Raw genomic sequence first — 18,701 nt, 5'->3', positions numbered from 1 at the left:
CCTATTCCAAATAATGCCAAGACTGGTCTGTTACCAAAAGTATGGCAACTCTTTCTCTTTCTGTGACACGGAGTCATGTCCTCAAAACTCAGAACTTAATCTGACATTAATCAGATTGGTTATTTTTTAAAGTAGTGTTTTTAGATCGTCCCAATCATGGCATCATTTCTCATTGGAAAACGTTCTGGGTTTCAAACAATGAACTCTTAGAGCATAAAGCATTCCTATATTGGGAACTGCCTATGAGTTATTTTTCTCTATTGAGAAAAATTAACTTACTACTTAATAATTATGATAAATTTATTTTAACTAGGAATTCCTAAATTTCTACAAATACGTATGTGGGTAAAAATTAACTAAAGTTCACAATTACAAATCATTTCTCAAGTCTCTTAAGTTCAGCAAAGTTTTGGCTACCATCAATTTATCAAGCGGATTCTTATCCACACAAATATAGTTATTAATGAGCACTTTGTCCATGAATAACTTACGTTATGCTATTGGTACAATAAATTGTACACCAGATCAAAAGTTATCTGAGGGCCAGGTCCACATCAAAATCCTATTTGTTGCCCAAAAGTGGCTTGGCATATAAGAATCATTTAAAGTAGCTTTATTGAATGAACTACTGAATATATTAATTCTGTAAGTACTCAGTAAATGTCCTTGAATAAGAAACGAAGGAGAGACTTTGCATTATCCTCATCATAAACAGTTGACTGTATATAAAACCTTCAAATCCACTTGTACTACAAATGATCAGCACATCTTCCATTTTTTTGCCTTTTTTACCCAGAACTTCTTTTTTATAGCACAAAGCAGATAAGTTTTTAGGTTTTTTTTTAGGAAAGTCCCCTTTAAGCACTTTTTTTCTGTGCCAAAATTTTCTGAGCTCCTTAACACCACCTAACTTTCTGTAAGCCATTAACCATCCTGATCTATGTCACTGGAATATTTTCCTCCTGGGGGGGGAATCTTGTGGATCTGGAAGGGTCCCTAATATTTTCTCTTTTCCTTTAAAGAAATTTCTAGAATATGCCAGTTCATAAAACTAGGCAAACAGGGGCCGGCTCCATGGCCGAGTGGTTAAGTTCACCCGCTCCGCTGTGGCAGCCCAGGGTTCAGATCCTGGGCGCGGACATGGCACCGCTCATCAAGTCACGTTGAGGCGGTGTCCCACATCCCACAACTAGAAGGACCTGCAACTAAGATATACAACTGTGTACGGGGGTTGGGGGCTGTTGGGGAAAGGAAGCAGAAAAAAAAAAGATTGGCAACAGTTGTTAGCCCAGGTGCCAATCTTAAAAAAAAAAAAAAAAAAGGAAGATTGGCAACAGTTGTTAGCCCAGGTGCCAATCCTTAAAAAAAAAAAAAAACTAGGCAAACAACCTTCTAGAACAAAACCCCTGAGATGAGTTTCACGTGAAATAAAAGGAGTGGATAATAAGCCAGAAAGAATCACGTTGATAAACTGTCCTATATCTAAATGGAGATTAGATTCCCATTTGACCTGGCTTTGTAGCCCTTTCTTTAATCACAGCGTATTTGATATTCTCTTCCTTGAATGAACTCGTTTTCATCGTGGCTTTGGTCACAAGATTAAAGAATCACTAACTAATTGTTCCAAATAAGCAGAGCAATTCCCTCTGACTCTGATCTCCGCTCTCAGCAGTGGCGTCCACTGCCTGGCCTTCCATCATAGACACTTCAAGCCTGACCTCTGCAGGTGGATAACTGAAATGCACGTTGCCCAACCGGATCACGGTCTTTTAAAAATCTCACCAAGTTCTGAAAATACAAACATTCACACTAAGTATAACAGGGATATTGATGTGATATGTTGGACTTCTCTTTCATTTTATAAGTTGTTTTTTTGAAAGTAGCAACCACTTGATTAAAAAGCATTTAAACTACATCTGCAAAATACTCTGGTTGTGGTTAGCCATTAATTCTTTTTGCCTATAGAGAAAAATCCAAATGATTTGGATAACTGGGATCCTCAAAGCATGCGGGTTTAAAAAAATGCCCTGATCAGCCCCACCTTTTTCTAATCAAACAAATTACTCTTTGTCCAGTGACCAAATCCCCCGCTTCCACCAACGCACAGCCCAGGTTGCCATAGCTACCTTGGATGTCTATTTACCACACAAGGGATCAAAGCCAGGAGACATCCACATACACACTTAGCCTTAAAACTTGCTGGAATGTCTGCGGATAACATGCAACTACCAATTAAAGGATTTGCTTGCAGCCTATGCGGTCCATAGCCAAGCAAACTATGAATGCACGTCATAACGAATGGCAAGGGAAAGCCAACTTGAAAAAAATACTTCAAAATGACCAATAAGGATCTTTAATCTGACAGCAAGTTTTAGGATTATAACATTCCCTGCAAAGAGAGAGAAAGCAGGGGAAAAAATGAAAATTCTAACGTGTGTTGAAGACATTGGACCTCCAAACCATGTGCAAAAACTTAAAACAGCTGTTGAGAGGGAGCGTTTCTCAGATACATATTTTAAATTCCGGTTAGTTACAGCGCCTTGCTATTTGATGTCATAAAAGCTGCCTGATCTTAGTGTTGGGACAAATGAGAACAGAAATGCCTTTTAAGCTTTTACAGGCTCGATTTTCAAATGAAGGAAACCATAAAACATACGTGGGACACTATGTGCTGGTTACAGAATGATAAGAAAAAGGATGTTGTGGAAGAGCTCTGTTTTAATCCCTAGACTATGGCTTTCGATTCTAAGCCTGCACAGGTAGTCTGTCTTTCTGGGTGGGTGGTATTCATCCTCCGACTTGACTTGCACCTAACTTGCTGTGTATCTTTATACTTCACCTTTCTCTGCCTTCACCTCATCGTTTGTTCAAAGAGGATCAAATTGCCACCTCGTTCTCTCCCTGGGATGTGGCAGAGAATAAATGTTTGTAAAGGACTTTCTAATCCTCAAAGGAAAGATTAATACAAAGACATTCATTATTAAACCAGATGTCCTTCGGCATTTTAATTCCAATCTGAAGAATGCAAACCGGGCTAATCAAACTGAGTCACAGCTTCCCTGTACTAGCACCATTTTAGGCTTGGAAGAATTTAGCAGCTGCTTAAAGCGTTGGGTAACTACCTTTTTTTTCCCCTTCACACTATAAGGCAACTGCAATGATTTGTTTTAGTCCATCAGAAATAGAGCACACACCTTCGTCTCTTAGAGTGTTTTCTAAAGTCATCAGGATATTAAAAACACAAAATATGTCTGGTAAGCAATTTTGTGTGGAGAACCTGATTTTTTTTCCAACTCGATAAAGAATTATTTTTTGTTCTCATGTGCAGGGACAACGGGTGGCATGCTATTTGGGGAGGATATTTGCAGTTGCGGGAATGCCACAGGCAAACCTGTTGTTTTTGGCTGGGCTTCTAGAACAGGTGGCCATGTCTCTCCTTTAGAGTGGGAGGGAACATAGCAAATTCCTTCTCAAGGAAGTTTCAGGAAAGTTTCCCATTTATGATCAGAGGGCAGAGACAGGTTGGCACACACTTTAAAATTACTTCCTGATAAAGGCAAATCAGGTTTACACTTTTCTTTTGGCCTAACTCAGCGTGACCTTAGGAACCCTCAAAGAATACTAGCCTTCTACGTCATTCTTTTTCCGCCAACCTGGCAGAAGGCAAAACCCCGCTGAATCTCATCGCCACTCAGGCAGTTTTCTAATTCTGCTGGCAATTTCTGGCTACCCGCTGTGGCTAGTCAGTGGCAGGGGTCTCTTCGCTGCCATACCACTGTTCAGAGTTTGTGCAGCCCCAGGGATGGATCACTTCTCAGTGAAGAGATTGGATTTCATTGCAGAGCTGATGACACACGGACCTGTTTGATAGCTAACTGCAAATCCAGCTGGGGCTGCAGGGCTGAGAAGGCAAATGGGCTGGTGGGTGTGATTCACCCTATCCAGATGCAACAGTCAGCTGTCCCCCAAGAGAAACTCAAAGTTAGGATTAATCCAAGCCAATAACTCCACCATCTCATTCCCCTCTACATTCTTGTTCTAGCTGTTGCGGACCAATGTGTTAGATTCCTGAAATGCTGGACTGTCCGGATTCTTTGGACGGGCAACCACTCTCCCCCTCTCCTCCTACCCCTGCATCCCACCCCCTGTTCCATCCTCTTTTCAAGTACTGAACAGGCAAAAATATTATTAGACATACAGAGTGGTGGGATAAAAAGTTGCCCATTCATTAAATAACCAAGGAGTTACTGCATATGTACCCTTAAAACTTCAATACTGGGCTGAATTCCAATTCATGTGAATGCCACAAGGAGCTAGGCCTGGGAGAAATCATGCCAAGCTCGGGACAGCATGCCTTTGGCGTCAGGAACAGGGAATGCCTCCGTCCCAGAGGAATTGTGTGGGAACAGGGATTCTGAAAATTGAGCTCAGACACCATCGAGGAGAGGACAGGTGGCTCTGCACAGGATCAAATGACTTCTTTGTTCCAGCCAAGGACCTTTTTCAAAAACGTTTTGCGTTCCTCTTTTTCCTTTTAAATCCTTTCCTTTTAGGCTTCTCGCTCCTTTTCGCCATCCCATCTGATTGCTCGACATAAAAAGAATGGGGTCGGACGCTGAGTTTGCAGAACTTAAAGAAACTGAGCCTCAGCCCCAGTCTCCAGCAAGGCAAGCCAAGCCATTGCAAACACCCAACACTTGCTCGTCTAAGCGTGCTTTTCTGCACTCACTGAAACTTGCCGAGGGAGCAAGTGACGGGGCAAGAAGGCAGAGGGTCTTCACCCTTGACCATTCAGTGGGGACTCTGCTTCACCTCCCGAGGCTGCAGGAAAGGGACAGAAAGTTCTAAACCCCTCGCCCCGTGGGCCCTAAACAGAAAGTTTGCTTCCTATGCAAATCACTTGCCCCAAAGTGCACAGTTGGAAGAAAAAGTGAGGTAATACAGATGCTAACTTTCCCCACCCAGATTTATTTAGAGCCGACGCAAGCAACATCATTCCTCTTGTAATTCTCTGCCCTTGCCAGTCTAGCGCATGTTTTTTCCAGTCTTGTCTTCCCCTCGTATGAGTATTGATCTTGATATTTAAATATTGACCTAAGATTCTTCCATAACTTTGACTGAGTTGTAAATTACACCTTTTTCTTGGCTTCCTACTTTTTTCTTTTCTTTTCTTTTCTTAACGGCAAAGCTGTAAACCTCCGCCTGGGCTGATAAGGAATTTTATCACCGTGCCCTGGAGCCACGGAAGAAGCTACTGGTTTAGAATTCTTTTCAAAGACTCATTTAAGCAACCCCCGAGCCCTTTCTCTGCTCACTACTTTCACGGCTGTCTGCTCACGTCCAGAAGCAATACAATTTCAAAACTGCTGGAAGCGAAAAACAAATCTGCATTTTTCTGGAAGGACTGTCTGTGCTCATTTCGGGCTGGTTCCGCCTTCTCAGCCATAAACACAGTAAGGGCTTAGAACGCGAAGCCAAAATGAGATAAGAGGCCCCGTGTAATTCTTTTTCAGGATATTCAGTTGTCTTTATTCTAACCCAAAGCATAGGATAGAGGCTAAAAGCTCGAGATAGATCCCTGCACAATACATTCCTGCGATGGCAAACTGGAACTGATTTACATATTCTGCAAACCGCTTTTAAGCCCTTTACAATGACTGCCTGACATCACCAATCACCATTAGAAGCAACAGTGGGGAGGGGTGGCAACGGTGTGCGTGTGGGGCGGGGGGAGGTGTTCGGGGGGAACCACAGGAAATCTGCTTCTTTGGTTCCCTTAGGAAAACGCAGCCCGGTCTTTACGCCAAATGGATGAACTTGGCCAGGCATCTGCTAATCCAGCAAGCTCTCCGGAGTAACATCCCAGGGGTCCCAAGCCGCGCCCTCCCTCCCCACCCGCCTGCGCAGCTCCCGGAGCTTACCTGCCTCATGTTTAGAATTCCATGACCCATCCGGCAGGGAGCGAGCTGCCTCGAAGCCCACGCCGCGGTCTTCAGAGGGGAAACAGCAAACCCAACAGAAGCCCGCAAGACAAAAGCAACTCAGCGAGATCCACAGGCAGCAAAGAGCACGTTTTCTTCCTCTTTTTCTTTGATCTGTTGCTACACGCTCTCTGCCCAAGACAATGTCAAGTTTCTCAAGCTTTTCTTCCCAGCCTATGAAAAGTCGGTCTCGGGGAAGCGAGGACCGCCTGGCTCTTATTTCAAATCGGGTCTCAGAGACGTCGTAGGTGGCTGGCGTGGGCTCCGGAGGAGCCTCGCCAATCAGGAGGAAGGGGTGGACCCTGGGAGCCAGAAAGGCTGCCTCCGCGAGGATTAGAGAGCTTTCAGGATTTAAATGACTGGAAGCAGCTGGGAACAGCGTCTAAAGCTCCAAAAGTAAAAGATGAGTTCTATTCTTATCTTACAGCTCTGGGTCTGCTCAAAGCCTAACTAGCTTCGGACCTTAAAGCCTTGGTTTTGGGAGCTCCCTAAAAGCGCTAAAGCATTTGGAAAGTGCGGAATTATTGCAGCCAGAAAAATGCAACACTCAGGACCCAGCCGTATTTTGAAAATGGTATCTTGCACCGAAGTGCTACTTTTGCAAAGACACTGGGGAGGAAACCAAATTGTTATGCAGAACACCTTAGCTGAAACCAACAATCAAGGGAGGAGGATGTTACTCACCTCATTTCCATATAGATGAACTGTATGTCCATCTAAGAAAAACAAATCTTAATGGGAACGTGCACACAAATCTGTTGAAATGCAGCAAATGAACAAGAATCTCTATATATTGAGGGCCAGAGGCATAATTTTAGCTAATAAAATTGTTACTAGAAAAATAAACACTGATGTTTGGTTAAAACGAAAATGTTTTAAAGTACGTGTATCACTATGGTTCACCTTACCTAAAGGGTTGATCTGGTGAACTTATTAACAGGGATGTACTGACCATCATCTTAGCATGATGGGAAAACGCCAACTGCCTTCTTATAAACTTGAACGTAGGCTTAGACTCGGAAAGAATCTCCAAAGTTTGCTTTCTTAACTCCATGTAAACAGTAACTTTATGCAACTCTTAGTCAACGTGATTTCAATGCAAATCTACCTTTTGGATTTCAAAAAAGTTCAAGTCGATGGAGCAAAGACTACTTTGTGTGGCACCAGGAAATGGCCAGAATTTTGTGAGACTAACTCAATAAATATTTTTAAATTTTTGGTATCAGACGGGAAAAAAACAACTTAGCAAACAATGAACTGGCAGCTTCAAGAGTGTCATCTGCGTGGGTTCAACGGACGTGAGTTATGCCCAGTTCTATGGAATTTGGCGGCCCAATATTTGGGCCTGGAGGCCCATAACCTCATCCGAACCCCCTATCTTAGCAGGTTCAGGGTCCACCTAACGACACAAGCTGGCTTCAGTCCTCTTCTTGAACTTGCTTCAGAGCCCTCACTATGATGTACACCAGGGTTTCTCATCCTCAGCAGTATTGACAGTACGGGGTCACAGCATTTTCTGTGGTGGCGCCGCGCTGTGTGCATTCCAAGATGTTTAGCAGCATCCCTTGGCCCTAGATGTTTAGCAGCATCCCTTGGCCCTAGCATCCCTAGCCTTGGCCCGCTAGATGCCAGTAGCACCCCCGCAGACATGACCATCGATAACAATCAATCACCATTTGTCCCCTAGGGGGCAAAATCGTGCCCCCTTGAGAACCACTGATGTGCCAGCTTTGAAATATTGGTTCTCAAACTTGACTGTGCGAGGAAACTTCTGGGGAGATTGTTAAAAATGCAAATCCCCAAGTCCCTGCTTCTGCTCCAAAGGAATCTGATCAGTAGGTTTGAGGAGGAGCCTGGAATCAGCATTTTATCCCACTGCCAAAGGACTCTGATTCACTTTGAGACATACCGCACCGATTCCTGCCCTAGGTATGACCTCAGCCCCAAGTCACGGGGAGCTGCCCAGAGCTGCTGCCATTACATATCATTGGAGTTAAATCCCTAGGCACATCTATTTATCACCTTCAGTACAAGCTTTTCATGACTGCATTTGCCTTCTGCTGTCATCACCTCAAAGGTAAATATGAGCTGAGATTTCCTCTTGCTATCACTGTGCCCTTTCAAAGTTTCATCCATTTTTCTTCTCCTTTGGCCCACTCCCCCACCATCCTACAAGGTCAAATGTCGCTCCTCTTGTGGTTTCCCCGAATGCCCCAAGACAAATTAATCCCTTCCCTCCTCTATGCTCATAAAGCAGTTTATAGACACCCAGTGGTGTGCTGGTAAATATTTAACAACCAGTTCTCACACACACACAAAAAGCCAAGATTTGTTGTAGCCTTTGCCAATTTCAATGGTATAAATGTTCCCTCCTTCCCCCAGTGAGGGCACTGAACAAAGAGTTGGAAAAAGCTGTGCTGAATCAGGAGACGGTAAGCACCAGCTTGAGCAAAGCATGATACGCCTCTGCTGTTTCACTGCCATGCTGTACTGTAATCTTATGCTTTTGAGTCTGTCTCTCCTACCAAACTATAAAACTCTCAAGGGCAAGAATGGTGCCTTGTTCATCTTTGTAACCCCAGCCACTTTCGTTGTACCTACCGTGCAGTAGGCAGTCAACAAACACGTATGGAAAGAAAACAAAATGCAACGTGCAGCTTCCCTGAGACATGGAGACTGATCGGACTACTGTCACTGCCACGCTAAGGAAGAGACAAGAATCTCTTGGGAAATTAAACTATGAAAGTTACTTCTTACCATAATTTACTGTCTATTCTATACTTATGAGAACAATAAGCATAATGCCGTCTTCTATCCTAACACTGCCACACTGGGGCCGTATCCAGGCCAGAGTGAAGGAGAAGAGACCAGCCTTCTAAAATAGAACCTTGGCTTCATGGACATATTTGTGAGACAGTATATTTTTTATGTTTTTATATGAAGGCATCACACACTTTTGCATCTACATATCATACATTTTATTAGCCAGAGATTACAAGATCTCTAGGAGAAATATATATGATAATCTCTGATAGGTATATAAAACGGCATTTCTGCTGGTAAGAGATATAGTGATTAATGATGGTTATTTCCACTATCTCCCCACATTATGCATAAGGACAGGAACGCTAATGGTGGTGTCATTAAAAAACACCACATATGAGTACCTAATATGAACCAAGCATTTTGCCAGGCACTTCACAAATGTGCACCATTTAATCTCCACCAAAATACCAAAAAGTAGACATCACCATTGTCAGGCTAAGAATGAACAGTCAGGATCATCGAGGCAAAGTAAATAACCCAAGATCTTATTATAAATTGCTGTAGCAGGAGTCAAACTTAAGTGTTGGGATTAGAATTACTGTGCATTTTGTTATAAAATAAGCTGTCTGCAGAAATGAGTCTGAAAACTTTTAAGAAAAGTGAACAGTGTAAATAAATGAAGGCTTCTTTTTCATTTACAAATAAACATATAATTTTTTCAACATTTCTAATTAAATAAATGGTCCTTTGGGGGTTGTCCATTAAGTGAGGATTAGATCCACTTATTGGAAACAGCGTAAGTAAGTGAAGTGAAGCAAGTAAAGAAACTCGCTGCACTAGAGGAAATAGTCTGTTTCTCAGTCTATGATTAACTGCACGTGCCAACATCAGCTGAGGAGATGTTGTAGTCTTTTTCTTTAATAGATTTTTTTTTACCTGAAAGAGATACTTTTCTACTGAGTATTTCTGGTTTACTTTTCTACTTTGCTTTGAAATTTTTTTCCTTTTTTTTAAACATTGGCACCTGTGTTAACATCTGTTGCCAATCTTTTTTTTTTTTTCTTCTTCTTCTTCTCCCCAAAGCCCCCCAGCACATAGTTGATATTCTAGTTGTGAGAGCCTCTGGTTGTGCTATATGGGACGACACCTTAGCATGGCCTGATGAGCAGTGCCATGTCCGCGCCCAGGATCTGAACTGGCAAAACCCTGGGCCGCTGAAGTGGAGCATGTGAACTTAACCACTCGGTCATGGGGCTGGCCCCAGATGTTGTAGTCTCGACAGATCTTCCTTTATAAAGCAGCCTAGACCATAATCCTGTGTAGTTATGTGCAAGTGTGGTTATAAACAGACCTCCACAGCAAACACAACATGGGTTCCTGGGCGGATGGTCATGGACAGGCCCTACTGGACATGGATGGACATTGATACAGCACCTTAAAGGACAACCAGCAGAGCTTGTGCCATCCCTTTCAGTATTCTATTAGGTCAAAGCATCTGGTATTAGTGTTTGTGTAAGTAAAAAATGGTTGACTATCAGTAATTTCATATAGTTTATTGAAATATGTGTCAGGACACATCATCAAAAGTCAATGAAAACCAAGCTGAAGTTACCTACTCAGCTACCTGAGTGTGCTGGTGGAAGTGCAACGTCCTTGAGGGCTACAAAAAGAGTGTATTTATTCTCCCTCAGAGGTTCCAGAAATCTAGTTGTTTTATACTTATGGCGGCAGAGGAAAATTTGAGGAATACTGTATTTGAGGTGATTAGTGAAGGTAATTTAAGTTGACAAAAACATGAGTTGTCCTTCCCAATCGGGATCCCAATGACATTCTTCACAGAAATAGAACAAAGAATCTTAAAATTCATATGGGGCAACAAAAGACCCCAAATAGCCAAAGCAATCATGAGAAACAAGAACAAATCTGATGGCATTGCAATCCTTGACTTCAAAATATATTACAAAGCTGTAGTAATCAAAACAGCATGGTACTGTTACGAGAATGGGCACACAGATCAATGGAACGGAATTGAAAACCCAGAAATAAAACCACACATCTATGGACAGCCAATCTTCAACAAAGGAGCCAAGAACACGCAATGGAGAAAGGAAAGCCTCTTCAAAAATGGTGCTGGCAAAACTGGACAGCAACATGCAAAAAAATGAAAGTAAGCCATAATCTTTCTCCAAACAGAAAAATAGAATCAAAATGGACCAAAGACTTGAAGGTAAGACCTGAAACCATAAAACTTATGGAAGAAAATATAGGCAGTACACTCTTTGACATCAGACTTAAAAGGATCTTTTCAAATACCATGTCTATTCAGACAAGAGAAACAAAAGAAAAAATAAACAAGTGGGACTTCATCAGACTAAAGAGCTTCTGGAAGGCAAAGGAAACCAAGATCAAAATGAAAAAACAACCCACCAAATGGGAGAAAATATTGACAGATCATATATCTGATAAGGGGTTAATCTCCATAATATATAAAGAACTCACACAAATGAACTACAAAAACACAAACAACCCAGTCAAAAAGTAGACAGAGGATACGAACAGACATTTTGTCAAAGATATACAGATGGCCAATAGGCACAGGAAAAGATGCTCAACATCACTAATAATCAGGGAAATGCAAATCAAAATTACACTTAGATATCATCTTAGGCCCATTAGAATGGCTATGATCACCAAGACAAAAAACAGCAAATGTTGGAGAGGTTGCAGAGAAAAGGGAACCCTCATCCACTGCTGGTGGAAATGCAAACTGGTGCAGCCACTATGGAAAACAGTATGGAGATTTCTCAAAAAATTAAAAATAGAAACACCATATGACCCAGCTATTCCATTACTGGGTATTTATCCAAAGAAATCAACAATACAAAGAGACTTATGTACCCCTATGTTCACTGCAGCATTATTCACAATAGCCAAGACCTGGAAGCAACCCAAGTGCCCCCCGACTGATGATTGGATCAAGAAAATGTGGTGTGTGTATATATATATATATATATATATATATACACACACACACACACACAATGGAATACTACTCAGCCATAAAAAAGACAAAATCATCCCATTCGCAACCACATGGATGGACCTTGAAGGCATTATGTTAAGCAAAATAAGCCAGACAGAGAAAGACAAACACCATATGATTTCATTCATATGTGGAATATTAACAAACTTATGGATAAAGAGAACAATTTAGTGGTTACCAGACGGAAGGGGGGTAGAGGGTGGGCACAAGGGGTGAAGGGGCACACTTATATGGTGTATGACAAATATTAATGTACAACTGAAATTTCACAATGTTATAAGCTATTATGACCACAATTAAAAAAAAGAGATGTCTCTGTTTAGAAAAAACAGAAAATCCAGCCTATAATTCTTAGAGGATGTCACAAAAAAGAAACAAGTTTCTACTCACTGAGTACAGGTACTCATTAAGTTAGTTTCTTTCAATTGCTTAACAAAGGCAATGTGGCATACCACAAGCAGGGGCCACATATGCGATTTGGAGTCCATTTTTAGTGTTGATGTGGCCTCTAAACTGGCTGATGGACCTCAGGTAAACCAATGGACATATCTAAACTCGCGATTTTTCAGGGGACAGTTGGGCAAGTTATGGCCTGAATGTTTGTGCTCCCCCATCCTGCAATTCATATGTTGAAACCCTAACCCCAAATGTATTAGGAGGTGGGACTTTTGGGAGGTGCTTAGGTCATGAGGCTGGAGCCCCCATGAAAGGGATTAGTGCCCTTTCCTGCCACAAGGACACAGCAAGAAGATCGCTGTCTGCAGCAGGAAGGGGCTCTCACCAGTCACCAAATCTGTCAGAGCCTTTATATTGTACTTCCAGCCTCCAGAACTGTGAGGAACAAATTTCTGTTGTCTATAAGACATCTAGTCTATGGTTCTTTGTTTTAGCAGCCCGAATGGACTAAAACAAATGAAATCATATATGGGAAAGTTTTTTGTAACTATTGTTTGTTGTATGAATGTTTTGGATGACAGACCCTGGAAAGAGGGGAAGAAATCCGTGAATACAGAACCAGAACAAATAGACACACTGTGAGGAGTCGTTTGGGAGAATGGACCCTAAGGGCTGACGTTCGGATAGGATGGAGCTAACTAACTAGTCACCAGTCAGAGTTTTAAATAAATTCACCTTTATGTTCCTTCACTTAAATATTAAGGAATTAAAACAAAGCATGTTATTTTAAATTTTCATTATAACTTACTATGTAATAATTCTATTATTTTAGAATTAGAGGTGAAATACTTTGATATCGTCCAGTTTTTGTTGATTGATTAAATACGGCTGATCCTTCATTACCTTCCACTTGGTAATCTGGTAAAGGTTTATGCATGAATTTAGTGATGGTTTTCATATGCTCCGCCCACTGTCAGATATTCTCTACGTTCCCAATTGAACATTCTGCTTCACACCAGCACAATGATATCCTACCTCCTAAGGAGAATCTTTCAATTTCTGAGTCATCTACTTTTTTACTATAATTTTGTGTCGAAATTTATGAGGAACATTATCATAATAATTTATTTTTTACTTGTCTTATTAACCTCTTTCCTAGATTCTGAGGTCACTGAAGCCTGCATCAGTTCAGGGTTCTCTAGAGAAAGAACCAGTAGGATATGTAATATATATATATATATATATATATATGTATAAATATTGAGATTTATTTCAAAGATTTGGCTTATGTGATTGTGAGAACTGCTAGGCCTGGCATCCACAGGACAGGTTAGGAGTTCATCCTACAGTTTTGAGGCAAAATTTCTTCTTCCTCAGAGAAACTTCAGCTTTGCTCTTACGGATCTCAACTGATTGGATGAGGCCCACCTACATTGTCAAAGATAATCTCCTTTACTTAAAGGGAACTAATTATAGATGTTAACCACATCTACAAAATACCTTCACAGCAACACCTAGATTAGAGTTTGATTGAGGAACGGGGTACTATAGCCTAGCCAAGGGACTATTGTATGTCCCTTATAACAACAAGCGCAGTGGATATGGTCAGTCAAAAAATGTTTACTGAATTGTTGCAACTAATAATAACAATAATAATTTAAAGACCTCCATTAGTAGAAGGCTCTCTTATTTATAAATAATGAAATTTTGCTAATAGATTTATTACATACTTTTCAACTGTAACACTGGAAGGTAGGAGCTATAAAATTTTGAGACAAAATGATTTCTAACTGACAATTCTATATCAAGTCATACTATTCATTAAATGTCACGATAGAATGCAATTATTTTCAAAGAAACACTCAAAATTTTTGCATCCCATGTGCTCTTTCTTTGGAATCCACTCAAAGATGTGTTTTAGCAAAAGGAGGGAACTAAACCAGGAAAGAAGAGCCAACCTAAAGAGAAACCAACCTAAAGAGAAATAAGGAAAGTCCAAGATGATAGATGCAATAGTCTTAGAAAGGTCTCAGTCTAAATTGTAGCAGGAGGATGAAGGACTCCTGGAGGTAGGTCTCCAGGGGTAAAAGATGATACTGATAGATCACATTTGAGGATGAACAGGTATACACAAATAAAAGCAAAAGGTGAGGCTATTATTAACTCCAGGAAAAACAAAAGAAGCACAAAATAGGAAGCATAGTCATAGAACACTCCTTAAATTGGCAGTGATCGCTGATATAGATATTGTGTCAGAGACTACTGGTAGCCAATCCAATATTCATTTTCCCCTCGTTTCTTTCCAACAGAACTTCAATTTATTTGGGAACAGAAATGTGCCCAGCTGAGCAACATTTCCCAGTCTCTCTTGAAGTTATGGGTGGTCATGTGACACTATTATGGCCTATGAGATTTTAGTAGAAGCTGCTGTGTAGGGCTTCTGGGAAAGCTCTTTGAAGGAGACACACACTCTTTGCCCTTTGTCCTTCCTGGATTTCCCCACCAGGAATATGGTTGCAATGCCTGAGGGGCTGGGGCCATTCTCCAACCATGAGAGGATGGAACACATGGTAAAGCTGGAAAACAGGAAAGGTAGAAGGATCCTGGATTCCTGATGGCATCTTGGAGCCTCCAAATGAGCCCTGAATTTCATGTTCTGTGAGAAAAATAAATTGCTAATTTGTTTCAGCCAATGTTTTAGAATTTGTGTTACTAGGTGAACACGATTCCTAACTGACACAATGATATTGGGAGGATGTGGAGTGGGGATGAGGAAGGTAGTGTAAGAGAGGTAATTCTTTTTTGATCATATGTAGGATGTTAAAGATAATGTCTAAAATTCATAAACCAAGAAGTAGTAGTAAAAGCATGTTATGGGAAATATAAGAGTACATACCAGAGGAAATATTTACAAGTTGAAAGTGATTGCTCCTAGCATGAAGTGGGACAAGGCAGGGATTGCTGTTTTTCATTACAAGTCTTTAATATATTTGTACTTTGAACATGTATTACTTTAATAAAATTAAAATTAATTAAAAATAAACAAAAAGATACTCATTGGTTATTAAATCAATTTCTTGTCCTTGAATTCACTTCCTGTAAACTAGCACTATTTTATGATTATCTGGCCCATAGTTGACCAAAGAGTCAGGGGAGCGTTTTAGAGAAATTCACATGTCTGATGGCTCATTGTGAACCCCAAGTGCAACATCACCACATCATGCACATATGATCTGATTGGCATTTCCTCTTTCCCCCACTACAGATTTAATTTGTTCAACGTTTATGGATAATTTGACATGTGTAGTGAGAAATACATATATTAGCCCTGATCCAAACTGTTTTAGACATACATTCTTTTAGATTTCTAGGAATGAAGATTCTACAACCAAGACGCCTTAATAATTCGTTAGAGTAATCAAAAACCCCATGTTCTTCTTATTCGTAATTGGCATCATTCTTGATTAAAATGCATTTTTGTGTGTAAGCTTAAGTATGGCTAGGAATACTTGGTTCCTAGTCTTCATTTATGACCATTTTACTTCTTAGACTTATTCTTTTCTCTCTCTTACTTTTCTTATAAATGAAAAGGATTAGTCTCTCAAACCTTTAATATTTTAATGCCCAAAGCTGATTTTTAAAAGTCTTAGAGATTAAAGAAAATTAACTTTTGTGAACCAGATCTCAGTTTTCATATATTAGAAACAAGCAAAAACGGTTGGTTCATTGATAATCACATAGACAGAAGGAGGTGAATAGAAATTTTAATCAAAAGGAGCTTTGGACAGGATTTGTGCTCCTTGCTTGTAAAAAGACAATGCTTTATCTCCTAGATTGGCACTTCGCAAATGCACAGAAAGATTGCTCAAATGGTTGGATTTTTTTCTGATTGGCGAAAACCCTCTTCCACTTCACACATAATATTTATACTTGGATTTAAGATGGTGGTACATAAAAAAACTACTTAAGAATCATGGTTTACATGTCTCTTTCCTTTGCTAAACACAGATCAGGGTGTTTTTTGCTCTCTTCTAATAGCCAAGGAAGTAATACTTGCCCTTATTTCCTTATAACTAGATGGCTCATCATGAGCTCTTCCTCTGCTGGGAACCACTTATGAAAATTCACACATACTGAGATAGGCTTTCCTATACTGTTCTTCTGATATAAGATAAACATATTGAGTCGTAGCAAGGAAAAAACTGCAAATGTTGAGTATCGGTGCCTTAGCTTTCTCCATATTTATTAAAGAGCTCTAAATGTCTGAGAAACTGCATTCAACCGAGGCTTCATTTTATTTCTCCTTTGATTTATCAATTTACAAAAGGAAGGACTTATATTGCCTGTCTATTTTATAAATAGCGCTGCTATTTAAATTATTGTAATGTGAGTGATTTAAATAACAACATACAATGAACAAGGTAACTATACTCTTATTTGTAGCATTATCTATGTTTTAGCAAAAAGACCTTCTGATATTTCTCTTAAACAATATCTGTTTAGGGAAGAGATAATTTTGTTACGGTCATCTTTAGAAACCAAGCAATTGGCGATACTTATTTTCAACTGGGCAAATTAATCTAACCTGATTGAAGGAATTCAAAACCAGCTGATACACCACACACTAAGAGGTCCAACTTAGTTAAACCTTAAATTAAAAAGTGAATACCTGCACTAGAGAGGTGTGCTATTTAATATAATAAAACCCACCAGGAGGTATTTGTGCTGAATGAAAAGGGAGGAAATGAAAGGAATCTCGTCTCAATCATGAACCAGGTATGCATCAGGCCTTCTTGAAGATGCAGCCAGTTTATGGTTTGAATCTGGGAAATTGGCACATATCTCTCTGACTCCAAAACCTGTGCTCTTTCCAGCACGTGGTGAGGCCAGCCTAGTTCAGATGCAGTTCTCCTTTGGAAAGAGGCATCAGAAACCAGCACACCCATGACTCGCCACAACGCTCCCTCATCCTTTGTGCCTCACGTAGAGGTGTTTGGGATTTGCCACTTAGATTCTGATTTGCTTCTGAAATCCTCAACCTCAATTTACCTCCCAAAGTACCTCACACTGCACCTTCAAGATAAGCCAAGACTTTACCATTACATTTGAAAACAAAACAAAGCACTTTAATCATTTTTATTTACCTTGAATAGTTCTCCAAATTTGGGCTGTGTTCATGCGATCATTTGCAGATAGGGAAAAACCATACATAAACCTATTGATGGGGTATTCCTCATGGAAAAAGATGTTGCTGATGTACTATGTTGGGCAGGATGTGGATTTTAAGGCTATTTCTCCACGACTGTGAATGAGGTTTTCCTCTCCATTCAGAATTTCGCAATGGCATTCCCAATGTAATACATTTCTGTGATTCATTTCCACAGTTAGTAATGCAGACTGTGGAGTGTTTTTCCCTTATTCAAAGCTAATTGGTACATCAGTGGTTTAGCCATTGATTTCATTAGCAATATACAGATATCTTTAGATCTCTATGAATTGATTTTCATCACTCCCAGAGCATTCAAAGATCTCAAGTGTAAAGACAAGTGCCTCCTATAAGAAAAAGAGGCTGAGGGCTCTCATGCCTTAACCTCGTGCTAACAAAGACACAATGGTGTACCTTCCTGATGCCCAAATGGCCAATCCTTCATTCAACAAATATTTACTGAGTGCCTACTATGTGCCAGACATTGTTCTAGGTGCTGGGGAGGCAAGCAGACAGGTACAAAAAGGCTGAGGGCTGCCCTCACGAGCGTATCTTCTAGAGGAGAGAGATAGACAAACAAATCAACAAATAAATATAAAGTGGGTATCATGGTGATAGGGGTAAGGAGGGTAGGGAGTGCTGGCAGGTGGGGTAGGGAAGTTGATTTTTATAGGGTGACATTTTAGCAGAGTGAGGAAGCAAGACTTTCAGCTATGGCAATGGATGGGGCAGAGTCCAGACAGGGGGAACAGTAATTGCAGAAGCTCTGAGGCCAGGGCAAACTTGATTCAAGGAGCTTGAGGTGGTTGGAGCAGAGTGAGTAAGGGCAACAGTAGTAGGAGCTGGGGTCTCCGGAATGAGAGTGAGAGTGAGCGTGAGCGTGAGCGTGAGCGTGTGTGTGTGTGTGTGTTGGAGGGACAGTGTTTCTAGGTCATGTGAGATCTAGTAGATCACCAGAAGAGTTTTCAGTTTTCCTGAGAGCAAGATGGGGAGAATCACGGAGGCTTCGAAGCCAAGTGTCAACAGCCAATTTAATTTTTAAGAGTTCCTTGTTACTGCTGGGCAGAGAGTAGCCTGTTGGGCAGAAGGAAGGTCGCTGAGGAAGCTCTTTTGTTCAACCAGGTCAACCAGGTAAGGCATCAAGGTGGATCGGGACAGGGGTGGTAGTGGAGGTGGGAAGATTTGGGTAGATGCTGGATATATTGTGACAGTAGAGCCAATGTGATTTGCTGACAGAGTGAGTGTGTTAAATAAAGAGAGGAGACTAGCATGACTTCCAAGTTCTTTGCTAGAACAGCTGGAAAAATGG

At 40.8% G+C, this 18,701-nt stretch overlaps 1 protein-coding gene across 3 annotated transcripts in view; it reads right to left on the bottom strand.

Moving 5' to 3' along the window:
- Window positions 1-18,701, bottom strand: part of MID1 (midline 1) — a 357,392-nt gene that overhangs the window by 162,346 nt on the left and 176,345 nt on the right. For 2 of the 3 annotated variants that reach the window (XR_006890368.1, XM_046673830.1), the window contains exon 1: window positions 5,922-6,159. The exons of the other annotated variant lie outside the window; for it this stretch is intronic. The gene's annotated coding sequence lies outside the window, so the exon portion shown is untranslated. Of the gene's footprint in view, window positions 1-5,921; window positions 6,160-18,701 lie in introns of those variants that run through there. 3 annotated transcript variants of the gene reach the window in all.

This window comes from Equus quagga, chromosome 10 (assembly GCF_021613505.1).
Source record: "Equus quagga isolate Etosha38 chromosome 10, UCLA_HA_Equagga_1.0, whole genome shotgun sequence".
In the NCBI taxonomy this organism is placed as follows: domain Eukaryota; kingdom Metazoa; phylum Chordata; class Mammalia; order Perissodactyla; family Equidae; genus Equus; species Equus quagga.
Note: the sequence above shows the minus strand (reverse complement) of the source record. Positions and strands in the feature narration are given on the sequence as shown.